This window comes from Panulirus ornatus, chromosome 9 (genome assembly GCF_036320965.1).
Source record: "Panulirus ornatus isolate Po-2019 chromosome 9, ASM3632096v1, whole genome shotgun sequence".
Classification (NCBI taxonomy): Eukaryota; Metazoa; Arthropoda; class Malacostraca; order Decapoda; family Palinuridae; genus Panulirus; species Panulirus ornatus.
The window spans coordinates 25,840,667-25,858,664 of NC_092232.1; the positions used below are offsets into that span (position 1 = coordinate 25,840,667).

Here is a 17,998-nt window from a genome sequence, read left to right on the forward strand (position 1 = left end):
CCTCTTGTATTGTCATGTGCGTTGTGTGTTGTGTATGACGGGTTGCGTTGTGTGGTGTTACGTTTGTGTTGTGTTCCTTTGTGGTGCGATGCATTGTGGAGTGGTGGTGTAGAGTTGTATGATGCGTTGGGTTGTGTTACGTTTTGTTGCGTAGTGTTGCGTTGTGGTCTGTCTTGGTTTGTGTTGTGTTGTTGTTACGGTGTGTTGTAGTACCTTTCATTACGATGTAATGGTTTAGTGTAGTTGTTCGTTGTTGCGATTTTATTGTTTTGTTGCGTTCTATTTCGTCTGCGTAGCTTTGTTTTGCGTCGAGATTGTGTTGTGTTCCTTTATCCTCACGTTATTGTGTTGTGTGGTGTTGCGTTGCTGTGAGTTGTAGTTGTGATGTTGTGTTTTGTTGTGTCATGGAGAGGTAAGGAGAGGACGTGGGCCGGGTACTGGGAGGATGATGTTGCTTGTGTTAGGATGGAAGGATTCACATTATCCTGCCCAACGTGATCTTTACTTCACATCGCACACCTCTGATTTTCTTTCATTTACGCTTTCATCCATACGGACCAGGGAAGAAGGAAGGAGAGAAATGGCAAGAAAAAAGTAGGAAGAAATGCGGAAGAAAGTGGAAGAGAGAGGACGGGAAAAGAGAAGGGTATCGGATCCTATAGTGACGGAACACTGTCTTATGGACGGTACGGAAGTCACCAGTCTGTGCAGCCTTATCCTGTAGCATCTGCTGGTCACCAGGAGGATGTGTTGAGGGGCGGCGTGGGCCCTTCTCCTCTCTTGGAAGGTCCTCCCGAAGGCGGTGGCAGAGAGGCCTCAAGGACCCGTACCTATTGTGTGCTCAGGACTCCGGGAACTGTGAAGAAGTTCCAGGAAGTGTACTGCCACAAGAGCCTGGGTGGTGTGGTCGGGTCCTACCTGGCAGTGTGCTCGTGAGGCGGGTTCATCCGTCCGTACACTCGGCACACCTGGCACTGTCTCCGGGAGGGGACGTCCGCTGGCCTTGTGGTTGTTTCCGCGTTCCCTACCTAGCAATGTTGACATTTAGGGGTCGCTTTGTCCGTCGTCGGTTATTGTCCGTTGTCCGTCCGTCCTTCGTCCGTCGTCAGGAGTAGCAGCGTAGCCTACACCATAACCCTGGTCACGAATTAGAATGTCCAAACCTGATACATATGAACATTAAGCAGGTGTGTCCCAGCATTTGAAAAATGAATCGGCTGAAGACCTATAGCACTAGGACATTTTATTTCCTTGCTCTTAATTAAAACGTTTAATTTTACTAGGCTCATAACTTAGAAAGTTCCGCCATTGGCCGTGGAAGGTCATACAGACGGTTTTGATATTGTCATCATTACTTCCGTCCATTCGTACTTCACTCCCAGTTACTATGCTGCACTGCAACCAACAATAGTGTTCCATGAAACAACCTTCTACTTTTAACTTTTATTTTGTTTACGAATTTCCGGCAGTTTATTATTATTGATATATATATATATATATATATATATATATATATATATATATATATATATATATATATATATATATTTTTCTTTTCTTTTAAACTATTCGCCATTTCCCGCGTTAGCGAGGTAGCATTAAGAACAGAGGACTGGGCCTTTGAGGGAATACCCTCACCTGGCCCAATTCTCTGTTCCTTCTTTTGGAAAAAAAAAAAAAAAAAAAAAAAAAAAAAAAAAAAAAAAACGAGAGGGGAGGATTTCCAGCCCCCCGCTCCCTCCCCTTTTAGTCGCCTTCTACGACACGCAGGGAATACGTGGGAAGTATTCTTAATCCCCTATCCCCAGGGATCAATATATATATATATATATATATATATATATATGTGTGTGTGTGTGTGTGTGTGTGTGTGTGTGTGTGTGTGTGTGTGTGTTTGTGTGTGTGTGTGTGTTTCATGGAACACTATTGTTGGTTGCAGTGCAGCATAGTAACTGGGAGTGAAGTACGAATGGACGGAAGTAATGATGACAATATCAAAACCGTCTGTATGACCTTCCACGGCCAATGGCGGAACTTTCTAAGTTTTATCCCCGGGGATAGGGGAGAAATAATACTTCCCACGTATTTCCTGCGTGTCGTAGAAGGCGACTAAAAGGGGAGGGAGCGGGGGCTAGAAATCCTCCCCTCTCTTTTTTTTTTTTTTCCAAAAGAAGGAACAGAGAAGGGGGCCAGGTGAGGATATTCCCTTAAAGGCCCAGTCCTCTGTTCTAAACGCTACCTTGCTATATATATATATATATATATATATATATATATATATATATATATATATATATATATATATATATATAACCTAGGATGACCAATTGAAGGGTCCTGATGTTACTCAGGACCTTTCAAAAGCAGCCCAAGGCTGCGCTACCTCCAGTAGCAGGGAAATGTAAATTCCTTTGGAATGAGGTGTTCCTTGACGAGGCTGTACTCTCAATGATACACCACGCCAAAGGCGACCTTACATTCACAGCGTAACGTCGAGCGGATGGAGTCCGGTAAGTCTCTCTCTCTCTCTCTCTCTCTCTCTCTCTCTCTCTCTCTCTCTCTCTCTCTGTTTATATATATATATATATATATATATATATATATATATATATATATATATATATATATGTATATATATATATATATATATATATATATATATATATATATATATATATATATATATATATATATATATATCAGGAGCAAGACAAGAAAAAGATTTATGGATTCTATCTTTATTGATCCTTCTGTAACTTTTAACCATAAAGAATCCAATACAAACATTCCAAGGATAACGGATCATCGGACACAAGCACTACACAGCTCATGATCAAACACGATATTCAGCTGACCCACAGAAGTATTTCCTTCAGGTTAGGCTAAAGTCTGACAGTATGCAAGGCCTCCAGGAGCCTTTAATGTTGTAAATTGCTCTCTAGGCCAATTAATTAAAATTACCATTTCAAAATGTACAGTAACATGTGCCTGCATGAACTCTTATAGCAAAAAGATCTGGCTTTCGGAGCCGTGGTGTAGCGGTTAGTTTATTCTGACCGTCCCGCGTACACGTACCGCTTGTGGGATCGAACCCCGCATAGGTTCGAATCCTGGTCGCGGCAGCCGGTTCTCAGTCCACCCAGCTGTTCATCCTTCCCTAGGGGCTGGTCGATAAAATGGACACCTGGTTAGGGTGTGTGTGTGTGTGTGTGTGTGTGTGGTGTGTGTGTGATGGACGCCTGGCTAAGGGTCTGTGTGTGTGTGTGTGTTGTGTGTGTGTGTGTGTGTGTGTGTGTGTGCATACGTACATAGGAATAAAAACATGGTACATGAATATACAAGGTTAAGAGATTTGGGCAAGGCGAGTGTAAGATAATCACAAGTGGTCATTATGTGTACCGTCAGACCTATCACGAGACTTTCCAACCCTACAGTGTGTAGATCGTATAATTCATGTATAATGTACCATGCAACACAATGTGCACATCGAAATTAAATCACTGAAGATTGACAAGTAAATGAAATACGGTTTGAATTTATATGTTAATCCTATTTTGAAATGGTATTTACATACATATACAGATAGAATTTGTACAAGCTAAAATACAAAGGAATACTAAGGAAATCATACATCAACAGACCATTGGGTCCTTTCAAGGCTGTGATAGTGCAAGATATCAGAAACATAGAATGGTGTGGTAAAGGTTAGAAAACATACAGCTAATTCAAGAGAATAACCTGCAAATTGTCATTTTGACTATGAAGGAGCAGATAATGAGTCGTGGGATGGAAGCGAAGTATTTATCCGGTCAGTGCTTAAACGTATTTATAGTACTGCTTTCAGCCACTCTACTTGGCAAATCGTACCATGTGTTAACAATGCTGTTGAGGAAAAAGTGCGTCTACACATCATTTAGTATAGCGTTTGTGTTCCCTCGATTGTATATCACAGTACAAAATGAGTTTGAAGTTTGAAACAGTACATAATTTGACGAGTGTCGGAAATCTTAATAACGAATTTGTTTATATATAAATCTTTGATGCTGGTAAATTATTATTTTTAATTTATACATAAAGTTTAGCTCATATGCACACATGTAAAGTTGAAGCTTATATAAATAGCAAGCGTGGTGAATGAGAGCGTGAATTGCACGTTTTATAAATAACTGTAACACAAGAAACTCGTGCCTAACTCACTTGAAGTAGGCTTTCTGGGAATTGTAATTTCATATTCACACGCACACCTTTTACTACAATGTACTTACATCCAAGAAAGGAAGTTCGTCATTCCTTTTCATCTCTTAATGTAAACTTGATCTATTGTTGTCAACTATTTAAATAATCAAAGAATTTACAGGCATGAGGCGGCCATCGAAGCAGTACGAAAGAACCACCACTGTGTTTATGCAGGAGGTGCAGTCATACAACGTCTTAACTCTCATGGAAGCATGTAAACAAGTTAGTTAAGGTGTACATAAAACCTCATCTTCTCACCCAAAATATGAGTTTCAAACAGACAATACCAAAATAGGTATGGGATGGTTTCTGGGAATACCTTGATTTCCACGAGCGTAAAGCCAAAATGGCTGGCAGCCAAGTGGCTTCCTCTACGTCTTCCAGGTATTTTTTGGTCTCTCTGCCACCGTGATAAGAGTTCGCTGGTTGGTAATTGGAGGTAGGTAGTTGACGGTATGATCTCACTGGTAGATTGTGCGATATGGTTGGCGATGGTTCTGTTCTTAGTGATCGTCGGGTTGGCGGCGGTCGTAACGAACCTGGCGTGGCTCAGACGAGAAAGCTGACGTTGCCGCCTCTGGGATGGGTGGCTGCCTCAGCCGCTGTGTGCGGTGAGGGAGGACGTAGAGGTCTGGCACGTAGCGGCGTGGGTAAAACGCGCGGGTTAAGAAGGGGCAGGGACATGAGTTGGTGTTGGGGAATAAGATTGTTGGTGACCGGGCAATATGAGGGAGACGCGGGTAGATGTGGGAATATAGGTATGACCGGTAGGGACTGGGTGTTATGTGGCGTGGGGGCGCAGGGGACCTAGTTAGAAGAGAATGGGACATGGGTAAGCTGTATAGAGGCTTAGAGAAGCAGGATAGTGGGAAATTAGAAGGTGGGTGGAGGGCTTGGGTAAGAGTGGCAAGGACATGGATGAGGCTGTCTGAATTAGATGTGTGTAAAATATTTTGGTAGTAATGAGTGGAAGACGTGAAGATTGTGTTGGGTTTTGACTGATTTTTGCCGAAGTTGTGTCTGATTTATTTTGCACTCCTACGCATCCTGTGGGAGGAGGCGCAGAAGAGGATACAGAGTGCACAAAAGGTCCAGCGACGGGGTTTCAGTGATTGGAATACATTACAGGTTACTCAGTGAGAAAAGTATTAACATGGTTTGGGTAACAATGATCGACTTGGCCAATTACCTGTGGGTGATAGAATGAATTTGGTGCAGGGAAAATTTTAAATAGGATCAGGATGGAGAGGAAAGGGGCGTGGGAGAGTATAGTGGGGCGTGGGGAAATATGTTGGGGTGTGGGAGAGTGTGGTGGGTCAAGGAAAATGTGGTAGTGTGGTGAGGCTGTGGTGAGTGTAGTGGGGCATGGAAATTATGTTAGGGCTTGGGAGAGTGTGGGGAGGCTATGATGGCTACACAGGCCTTCAGGCCGCGTCTTCTAACAGCATGGTCGACCAACGACCCAATTTAGCAACCTGGGCCCAGCTCGAGCTGCGGGGGAGAACACTTCCGAAGACTACTCCAGGTAGACGAGGTGGTGCGTGGGAGTGTTGTGGAGTGTGGTGCAGTATAGAGGTGCTGTAGGGCGTGAGAGAGCATGGTGGGGCGTGGAGTAAAGTGGTGGGGCACGGGAGAATGTGGTACGACATGGTGGGGTGTGACGAGGCGTGGGAAAGTGTGGCGGGGCGTGGGGGAATGTGGTGGTATGAGGAGCTTCCTTCGGTGTGGGAGAGAGTGGTGGAGCGTGGGATGTATGTGTGGGGGTGTAGGTGGAGCGTGGGATGTATGTGTGGGGGTGTAGGTGGAGCGCGGGATGTATGTGTGGGGGTGTAGGTGGAGCGTGGGATGTATGTGTGGGGGTGTAGGTGGAGCGGGATGTATGTGTGGGGGTGTAGGTGGAGCGGGATGTATGTGTGGGGGTGTAGGTCGAGCGTGGGATGTATGTGTGGGGGTGTAGGTCGAGCGTGGGATGTATGTGTGGGGGTATAGGTGGAGCGTGGGATGTATGTGTGGGGGTGTACGTAATACTGCAGGTGACAGCAGATAAAAGTAAGCACAGTTCTTTAGCTGGAGTGCGAGGGTATGCCTAGGGCTGGGATGTGTCTGGTGACGAGATGAGGGTCACGTTGGCCTGTAGTGACAAGTCTCCTGTCATATGAGGGCGTGACGACCGACCTGGGACAGTCACTCCCACGGTAAGATTGGACTGCTGTAGTAGCCATTGAGAGGCCCTGTGGTGTCGGCGGGGAAGGACGAGGGTAGGAAGATCGTCGTAGTGATTATGGCTTTATGGCAGCTCGACGCCGGGTTATAGCCTCGGTTATCACGCTGTTATTGCTGGAGTTATCACGCTGCCATGATTCAGTTGTCGCACGGTTACGGCGGATGTAACTAGTTACGTCCGAGCATGCTTCCTCATGCTGCAGTGCCACCTCCCTCACCCACCCCTCAAGCCCCTCCCGTCAGACATTTAAGATAGGTTGGTGGAGCGGCCTGACGTTGACTTTTATCACATGAAGCCATGATTTTCATGAATAGATAACATTTTCATCGCCGGTAATGTGGCAGATATGAGGGGGCAAGTAAGGTTGACGTTTGGGACACCCCAATTCTCCTTTTTCCACCGTAATGTCGAGTCTTTGAAATACAGATGATATTTGGCGGGAAATCTCGATAGTCACCTGATCGAAGAGAAACATTCACTTCAGTTGAACCCAGTGAGTTAATGTCCTTCGTCAGGAGAATATAATATACCGTGAGCGCGTCGTTGCAGCAGTGCCTAATCTTATCACCAATCTTATTGCTTTATCGGGGCTTCAGAGTCGATCTTTTTTCGTCTGCCTTGTATTGCCGAGGGCGTACACACCTCACACAGCCGGCGATAAGCTGACGATAGAACGTCATGGGTCTGGTCCACAGCTGCGTAGATTGTGCATCATTATTCTTGTTATTATCATACAGGACAGAAGTTGCCCCATTTTGTAAATCGTCGGTCACATTTTCGCAGGGTCGTTTATGCGTATTTTAGGAAGTCCTCACAATTTTGAGTCATATCTGTAGAACATCGTGTCTCTCTCTCTCTCTCTCTCTCTCTCTCTCTCTCTCTCTCTCTCTCTCTCTCTCTCTCTCTCTCTCTCTCTCTCTCTCTCTCTCTCTCTCTCTCACACACACCTTTTGTGTCCAGAGGATTTTATAGTATCAAGGAGCGGAAGAGAAGAGAGAAGAAGGGGAGAATTGGATTAGCTGCCATGATAAGAGACAGTCCATATGTTTCAGTAGAAACTGTAAGATGACTCATTTCAAGAATACAGAGCAGGAGGAGTAACTGTGGGAAAGACGTGCCTCGTGGTGTTGATGGCAGAGAATCCTCTGAAGAGCTTTAACAAACCAGAACCAATATGCAATGATGATCGTGAAGAAACAGTCAGGTTGGTGCATAAGGCAGTGAAATAGGCACTTCTCAGAGATGGTTCAGATTCTAAAAAGATTGAGAAGTTTGATTATGATGAGTTAGGCTTGGGAATTTGAATTCCTTTGGAGACAGAAGAATAGAGACGGAAGTTCTTTGGGTGTATGAAGGAAAAATTCGTATACCGACATGTCAGTGAACACACACTAGGGTGAGAAGGGCTGATATACCATCATCGTATCAAGACACAGTGCCACGGCGCTTGGAACTCGGGAGTATCATTCACGATACACCAGTTAGAAAATGTGATGCTTCGGTTTGTGTATATGACACCTGAGGTTGTAAAAATGGCAGGGATGAGACCAGACTCAAAGGGATTATTCATGATCGTGGAAACTACGCAGAACTCAGCAGTTTCTGTGGAATCGAGGCATTGTGGAGGAAGGCTCGATGGAACCGGAGCATTTTGGAGGAAGGTTCATTCACATGTACGATAAAGGAAAGGGAACATAGCTACCTGTTACTTTAGACACAGAGAGAAGGTTAGGAAAGGGGAAGGAGTGTTTCAGTTAAAATGATTTCAAAAGCGAAGGAACGTGTCGATGTGCTGTGGCGAAGATATGGAGGGTACTCCCATCAGCATGTATTTACATGGTATAACAGATCAGGAAACGAGTATACACTAATAAGGAAAGATGAAGAGAGAAATTTTGAAAAGAAAGTTTTAGACAAACTGAGGGATGATTCATTAAAAAAAATCCTAAAGATTCATTCCGAGTTGTTTGTTAAAGAGCAGATAATGAGCCGAGGGGATTCAGAGGGAAATGTTATACGGAATTGTATAAGTATTTGTGGAAAACCAAACGACAAGCTTAAAAGTGCTTTGTCTGTGGAAGACACTTTAGGTGCAGCACCACTGGAGTGGAATGGAGGTATTGTAAAGCATTGAAATATCTTAGAGGGGTCTTGACCTATATAAGACTCATGTCGGTCGGTAGAAAAACGTAACGCGCGAATGGAATTGAAGAGGACAAACGTCATACGTGTCTATAAGAAAGGAGATCAAAAGGATGCTCTGAATAGTGTCAGGTGAAGGAGGTCATGTGTAACAAACGTCTTCGATTTCTACGAAAGATTACACTCTATTTTCGATGTAAGTGACGAAGCTGGGTCTCCTGGCAGGGATAACGGGGAGACTTCTTTAGTGGATAAAACATATATTCTTTTTTTTATTTAGATAAAAGGGAACCAATAACTTCGTCAGGAGAGCCTTCCACGAAATGGGTTGAGGTCACAGAGTTCTGCCTGGAATCGTTGTTCTTCTTGATCTGTATGAACAACATGCTAGAGGGATTGAACTCCTTTCTAAATATGTACCAACGTCATAAGGAAGAAGAAAAGGCGAGGAGGATTTCATCATCTTAAACAGGGTTGATAAAATTCAACCCAAGGAAGTGTAAAATACTGAGGGTGAGACATGGCGGAAGACCTCTATATGGATATTATCTAGAAGGAAATGAGCTGCAGGAGAGGAACTTGGGAGTCGACATTGTCCCAAACCTCTCTCCTGAGTCCCAGTTTTTGATAATACAAATAGAGACATACAAACCGTCTGGTGGCAAATACTAGAATTGGATTCAAGAAACGTGGATAAGGGTGTTTTCAGCAGACTGTTTACATCACTCTTATACCGAAACTAGAGTATACATTTCAAGTTTAGTCACCGGAACTTAAAGGAGCCAAGAAAACTGGCAGAGAAGGTCCAGCGGAAGGGAAAAAAGATAATATCAAAATTAAGAGATAAGTTTATGGGAAAGGCTGTCCGTCGTGGAAGAGAGAAGAGGAAGGGTTGACCTGATCACACCTTCATGTTTTTTAACCAGCAGTGAACAGTTCCTCGAGAGATGCAAGGATGGAATAACCAGAGACCATCACATGACAGGGTACCTTCCATGGGAGGCTGTGGGAGTCCCCGGGCAGGGTACTCACCAGGGACCACTACTGCCATATAACAGGGTACCTACCCTGGGAGGCATATAGGAGGAACTTACACTTCACTGTACACCGTTGTCCAGTAGGCTGAAATATGCCGTCACATTTCCTCGTACGTCTTCCCAAAATGTGATATGAAATATTAATGTTCTCCTGTGTATTATAACTTTGTCTTCCATTGCGCTCCAGGTTTCGCGAGCAGAGTCTTAACTAAAAGATTTTTCCCGACAATTAGTGCGAAAGCTACTTTACCTGAAATTGGGCCCAGGAAGCTGTGGGCGTCAGCTGATGCGTTATTGTTATGACGACGACGATGATGAAGACATCTTGTCGGCATCGGAACCACAAAGAGCGTTGTGCCTGGCCGAGACCCTACAGTAGGCCGGCCCAAGATCAATATACACGTTGTTTTGTTCCCGATATCCGGCGATTATTTAAAAATTGTTCGCCGATACTTGGCCCTCTCACCGGCGGCCTCCAGGACCCCCACTTGTTTCTTTGCTTCTACCACAAACTTTGCCACCCGTCTGCCTATGTCATCAACACGCCTGTGAGTCGATTGTAACTCTGTACTACCGTTTGTTTCACTCGTCTTCTTTCTTCCCATCCACATAAATTGCCTCCTCCCTCCTGTATCCTTGCCCTCCATAAAGTGTTTTCATATCTGCTTGATTTCTCTCCATCGTCCTCGGATTTGTCAACGCTCTTAGTTTTTACTCCACCGGGGTTGTTCCCGCTCACCCACCAGCCTCCCAGTCACCTAGGTTCTGCCCAATATGTATCAGATGGTCAGGTTCCTCTCTCTCCCTCATAGATCCATCCCATGCTCCCGGATTCATCCCGTAGAGTTTTCGTCGCGTTCCTTCACCACCCTCACCCCCTGCCTTCCTTCCCTCCCTCCGGCCGGACCTCAGGCACCTCGGCCGGGGTCACCAGGGACGTCGTGAGGGAAGGGAAGGTACTCCTTCATTCACCTCCCTGTACCACTCATGAGGTCTTGCACGTTAAGCTTGTGGATGATGATTTCCGGGCTTTCTCAAGATCCTTCTTCCCCATAAGCCGTATTAAGGCCAGAAGTTCACGGCTGGCGTTGAAAGAGTTGAGTGAGGATAGTGATGGCTTAGGGTTACGGACAGTCTAGGATTGATAATAGGATAGACTGTAGTAACATAAACATGTTGGGCGTAACCATATCGTCTGTTCTGTCCCTGACTCCATACATAATCAACATCACAAATTTTACATCACAGACGCTTGTGAGGTGTGTGGGGGAGGGGGGGGTTGATGCCCTGATTGTCTTTCTTGTGAACAGTTGTCATATCTACAGGGGACGTAAATACTGCTCACATGCCAAGTATAGTTCTTCATCCGCCACTTTATTAAGCTAGAGGTGAATCAAAATTCCTCCTACACATTTATTCTCAGGTATTACCTCTCTCCAGCGATCATTTTCTTTACAGTGCTGTGTGTTTGCCCTCTTCTTGTTCTATTGATATTATTTTGGCCACTGATGTCATGAGGTGTTTGCATGTGTTCTGCCACTGACGCTTGGGTTCGAGGCACATTTCTGGCTGCTGCTTCCCACACTCATGGTTAGACCGTCATGATACCTCTCATTCTTTGAACAACATAGGCATGGAATTTTTTTTCCCCTTTCGTCTCTCCTTCTTCCTATACCTCTCTCCTTTAAGAGTCAGGTCTACAAGCACCTGGAGAGACTACGATTAATTTCAACGTTCTTTTTTTCTTTTTTTTCTATAACCCAAGATGGCTGTGACTGAGGCATGTTTTTTCCCCTCTGTATTGGTCGCAGTAAGAAAGAGAACTAGAGGGCACCGTGAACACATGTATAGTTGCTATTGGGGGATCAAGACCTGGAGATGGAGGGGTGTTAGGTGCAGGACAGGCGTAGGGCGCGACGTATCAGTAGCTTCGTCACCTGCATTTGCTCCGTAGTTGGTTGACATTACCATCGTAGAGGTGGTGTGAGGCGGTAGGTGGGGGCAAACGGGAGGGGGTCGGTGGGAAGGTATGGGGAGGATAAAGGGTTACGGGAAGAGGTGGAGCTAAGGGAGAGGACAGTGTTGGTGTTGGAGGAAGGGAAGTGGATGACAGGGCGATAAGGGGAAAGGGAGGGGACAGTAGTGGCAGTAGGGAAAAATGGGAGGATGTGAGGCTTAGTAAGGGGATAATGAGGATGGTTGAGAATGGTGGGTTTTTTATGGTGTGCCTCGGAGACGTGTGGCGCTTGAGGGGAGGTATGAATAATGGCGTTAGTCCCGCTTACCGGATCAACTTGGCGTGAAAAGTGAAAAATTAAGAAGCGTTTATATCAGTGCGGAAGCCTTTGTTCTCTGGCACGATGGACCTTTGTAGAGGATTTGTTGAGTCTACAGAAAGGTTTTTTGTGTTTGATAAGCCTCGTTGAAATGGGTTGGAAGATATAGATTACACACACACACACACACACACACACACACGCACACACACACACACATATATATATATATATATATATATATATATATATATATATATATATATATATATATATATATATATATCACATACAAACCTCCAACAGCCAGGATCGAAACTATATATATATATATATATATATATATATATATATATATATATATATATATATATATATATATATATATATTTTTTTTTTCTTTTTTTTTTTTTTTTTTTTTTTTTGCTTTGTCGCTGTCTCCCGCGTTTGCGAGGTAGCGCAAGGAAACAGACGAAAGAAATGGCCCAACCCACCCCCATACACATGTATATACATACGTCCACACACGCAACTATACATACCTACACAGCTTTCCATGGTTTACCCCAGACGCTTCACATGCCCTGATTTAATCCACTGCCAGCACGTCAACCCCGGTATACCACATCGCTCCAATTCACTCTATTCCTTGCCCTCCTTTCACCCTCCTGCATGTTCAGGCCACGATCATACAAAATCTTTTTCACTCCATCTTTCCACCTCCAATTTGGTCTCCCTCTTCTCCTCGTTCCCTCCACCTCCGACACATATATCCTCTTGGTCAATCTTTCCTCACTCATTCTCTCCATGTGCCCAAACCATTTCAAAACACCCTCTTCTGCTCTCTCAACCACGCTCTTTTTATTTCCACACATCTCACTTACCCTTACGTTACTTACTCGATCAAACCACCTCACACCACACATTGTCCTCAAACATCTCATTTCCAGCACATCCATCCTCCTGCGCACCACTCTATCCATAGCCCACGCCTCGCAACCATACAACATTGTTGGAACCACTATTCCTTCAAACATACCCATTTTTGCTTTCCGAGATAATGTTCTCGACTTCCACACATTCTTCAAGGCTCCCAGAATTTTCGCCCCCTCCCCCATCCTATGATCCACTTCCGCTTCCATGGTTCCATCCGCTGCCAGATCCACTCCCAGATATCTAAAACACTTTACTTCCTCCAGTTTTTCTCCATTCAAACTCACCTCCCAATTGACTTGACCCTCAACCCTACTATACCTAATAACCTTGCTCTTATTCACATTTACTCTTAACTTTCTTCTTTCACACACTTTACCAAACTCAGTCACCAGCTTCTACAGTTTCTCACATGAATCAGCCACCAGCGCTGTATCATCAGCGAACAACAACTGACTCACTTCCCAAGCTCTCTCATCCCCAACAGACTTCATACTTGCCCTTCTGTCCAAAACTCTTGCATTCACCTCCCTAAAAACCCCATCCATAAACAAATTAAACAACCATGGAGACATCACACACCCCTGCCGCAAACCTACATTCACTAAGAACCAATCACTTTCCTCCCTTCCTACACGTACACATGCCTTACATCCTCGATAAAAACTTTTCACTGCTTCTAACAACTTGCCTCCCACACCATATATTCTTAATACCTTCCACAGAGCATCTCTATCAACTCTATCATATGCCTTCTCCAGATCCATAAATGCTACATACAAGTCCATATATATATATATATATATATATATATATATATATATATATATATATATATATATATATATATATATATATATATATATCTTTCTTTCTTTCATACTATTCGCCATTTCCCGCGATAGCGAGGTAGCGTTAAGAACAGAGGACTGGGCCTTTGAGGGAATATTCTCACCTGACCCACTTCTCTGTTACTTCTTTTGGAAAAAAAAAAAAAAGAAAAATGAGAGGGGAGGATTTCCAGCCCCCCGCTCCCTTCCCTTTTAGTCGCCTTCTACGACACGCAGGGAATACGTGGTAAGTATTCTTTCTCCCCTATCCCCAGGGATAATATATATATATATATATATATATATATATATATATATATATATATATATATATATATATATATATATATATATATATATATGTAATGTACAGATGATACCTGATGTAGAATATTTACCACTATACTCGTCTGTCAGGTACCTGTTTTATCGACCAGCCCCTTTAGGAAGATGAACAGCTGAGTTGCCTGTGTGTGTGTGTGTTGTGTGTGTGTGTGTGTGTGTGTGTATGAAGGTTGCTTTTGTATATAATTGTGAGTACGCTTTCCAGGAACTCTTATCGGAATCAAATGTGGGTCACGTTCTAAAGGTGAAGAGATCCGCTGTTTTCGTGTGTTTCTGCGTCGCGTGTTTTTTTTTTTTTTTTTCTTTTTCTTTTTGCTGTGAAGAGTGTGGCTTGGATGAATGACTGGAAAGTTACATATGTGGCGTTTTGGGGGTTTGACAGTCATGGTTGAGGTGAAACTACTATCCTTATAAATGTGGGCATCTTTAGATACATATAATCTTCATATACATTTGTGCTCTTTGGGCGTGAGAGACGTGGTGTTCGTGGGCGACTGATGATGGAGAGGAGGAAGGTACGTAGGTGGCGTGGTAGCAGCCTGGGCATCGTGTGGGATCCCTGGATGAATGCCGGTGGAGTGGCTGGGTAATGAAACCAGATTACTGCGTAAGCCAGTCGCTCAGGCCTGTTAATCTGGCCGAGATCACATCACACGGGTAATGGTCAGATGGATAGCTTAGGTTCACACTTCCCTTTAGTAGTAATACAAAGGTCGTGCTGGGATACTGTTTAACCCCCTGAGCTTGTCTTTACAACCCTTGGGCATGATGTTTTGGCCTTTGACCTGACTATTTCGGGTCAGGTCGAGGCCAGAACACCATGCTGAATGGTCGTACTATCATCCTTAAGGGTTGTATGGTCGTACTCAAGGGGTTGAATATTGTGGCTCTTCTCTCTGTAGGTACGTGGGCCGTCATGCAGTCAGCGTACACATTATGTTTTAACGTAGATAACACACAAGAATCTCTGTAGCAGAGGGTTAATGTTATGGTCTACACCCGTGAGCCGCGGTCGTGATCAGGCTGATGGGCTCAGCCTAGCTTACGTTGCAAGGTTGTTACAGTAGCTAACCCGGATTGTAGTGAGGGAGGAATCGTATCACCCAGTTAGCAGACGGATGATGAAGTTATACTCTTGATTTATTGACACTATTCCTTGATGAAAATGTTCATTTTTGTTATTTTAAAGATAATGTGGCGCCGGATGAATTAGGATACGTCTTTATCTTTCACATTATATGCCGTTGATTCTATAGAATTATATTATTTTCACGTAACTTACATCAGACTGCCGTACAGTAGTACCCACCGCCCCCGTCACCCTTACCTGTCAACCACAAGCCACACACTGACCCAAAAAGCGTCTTTGTCACCCAGGACCCTGCGTGGTTGGGTATCCCTAAGTATCACTTGTTTCTTGGCTGGTATGTTTCCTTCTATGATGTTTTCTCGTTTCATAGTGAATGAAAATTTCATGAGTCGACTGGATCCCCTACAGTGTTACAGGTCAGTTTCATCAACTCTTGTGCAGTACTCGTGAATTTCGGAGATTTTTGAAGTTAAGGCATACTGGTGTCTTCCGGGGGCGTCATTGTCACCCGACCGTGCGAGGCGGGTTCTAACAACTGTCACCCCCGCCGCTGACCCTATTTTGTTATCGTATGACAGTATGCCTTACTCTAAACTTTCTTCTGACCCCTCGCCCTTCCCTTATTTCCATCATACTCTTGCTCTTTTTTCCAGTGTTTCTATTTCCCATCATCCATACTTCTCATTTTTCCATTCCTTCCACCTGTAATTCTCTCTTCCTAGTGTCCCCCAGTCTCATGCCTGTCCTCAAATTTAAGAGAATGTTCTCCGTCTGCTGCCTGTCCTCAACTTTACGAGGGTTCGTTGCCCGTTTGATGTGTACATGTTTCCGCCAGAGATGTTTGTGGTAAGCACCGGGAGGAACGAGCGAGATTACAAGACTTTGTGTTAGGCTGGTATAAAGCTGTAGCTGCACGGACAATATTGAAGCCAGGGCGCTCCTCGTCAAGCTGGCCAAATGGCGTGTGAACCGCCGTCCTTCGGCACGGCTTGTCTCTTCATATTCACGTCGAGCCGTGGCATGTTCCGTGGGGTGGTGCAGGAATTACAGAGGGGTAGTCATGACTCTCGGACTGGAAGTCTACTGAGGACCTGGGTTTCGGAAAATTCTTAACTTATCCTCTAACTTCATGAAATCTTTTCTTCTTCTTCTTCTTCTTCTTCTTCTTCTTCTTCTTCTTCTTGCCGGGATGTGTTGGAGTTTTTAGTGTATTACAAGAAAGCCATGATCCTCTCTCTTCCTAACCTGCTATCCTAGACCCACACACCTTGCCTGTAAATCAGGATTGCAGAAACTACAGAGGTTACAGAATAGGACATTACAGTTCGCCATACAGTGAGAAGTATCGCTACTTGGAAAACACGAAAGAACAGCATGAACAACTAAAGATTACACTGGATCATGTTTAAGAACAGCTAAAGGTAAAATTTGATCATGCTGAAGAACAACTAAAGATTAAACTGGATCATGCTGTAGAACAACTAAAGATTAAAGTGGATCATGTTGAAGAGCAACTAAAGATTAAACTGGATCATGCTGAAGAGAACTTCGGCTAAAAGACAACCATGACAAATTCTAAACATATTCGAGACTTGGACAGCAGTACACACATGGAACACCCTGGTTACCACGGAGCCTCGTGAGCATGAGAGAGAGTTCAGCCATCCGTCGATGTACACAGTGAACAATGCTTACCTTAGCTTATCTTATTTCCTTTCCCTAGCCCAAGAGCAAGAGCATCTCTACGTACACATCCCGTACTCAGTGGAGAGTATAAAACATGTATCCAACAATCCTCTACTCAGGTCACAGCCTGAGTTATCATTAGGAGTAAATAAAGACATTTGTTACAACATTGAAAGCATGACCGCTGCCCATAAACTGTGTATATGCATTTGTTTCCCAACAGCAAACCACTGGAGCTGCTGGTAGTGCTGTTTTTACATTATAAGACGCACTCCCGGGTTTTACTATAACATAGGACTCAGGGTCAATAATTGTGCATCCATCCTCCAAAACGGAACTATTTGCTAACTTTATGGCCCATAGATACGTTGAAAACTCTTAAGTGTGATAGAGTATAAAAAATTAATCATACTGGGCTGAGTCCACTTCCTCTGAGCTGCATCTCATATTGAACTCAGAATGCATTATAAAGCTGGTGAACCAACCAAAACATCTGTCGTGTAGGATGAAGTTGATGACCCTCTGGGTCAGCCTGCGAGTTGCAGTTAAAATATCATTCAGAAAAAACATGAACAAAATTTTTTATTAGACTTAAGAAGTTAAATTAATACAGGCAAGTCCATCTACCACCACAATGTTCCATCAACAGGACCTTGATTATTTGTCGCCCGACTTAGATGGGGATATAGATATTCATGGGAATATGCCCCTTCTGTTGATAATGAGGAAACTGAATCTAACTGTTGCTAACAAAGCTACTCCTTTGTCCTGCAACATTATGTACTTGTAAAATCAGTGAGTTGAGATATGATTCTTACCAAACATTACAAGATATGTGCTAACATTTCATCCAGAACAATGTTTTTCGGATAATTGAAAGTATCATAACTATGTTAACTCTATATAGTTCTTTCGTTATTTATCTTGATACGTAATCCAATCATTGTTGTTCAGTTTGTGTGAACTTCACTTACCACATATATTGCCTAATAATTTAGTGCGTTACCCAAACTATGTCAACGCCATCTCACTATGTAACTTACGATGTAGTTCATTCACCGAGTCCCACCAGACCTTTGTGTGCGCTCTGTATCCTCTTCTGACCAACAACCTACCGGCAAATATCATCAACAAATCTTCTTCATATATCAAAAAAATATTGTTTTTTTTATTCAAAACTTTACCATACCTTGTCCAAC

General features: G+C 43.7%; 1 protein-coding gene across 3 annotated transcripts in view; it reads left to right on the top strand.

Annotated features, from left to right (window-relative positions):
* Positions 1 to 17,998, top strand: part of mri (BTB/POZ domain-containing protein mrityu) — a 550,707-nt gene that overhangs the window by 275,487 nt on the left and 257,222 nt on the right. The gene's annotated exons all lie outside the window — the stretch shown is intronic.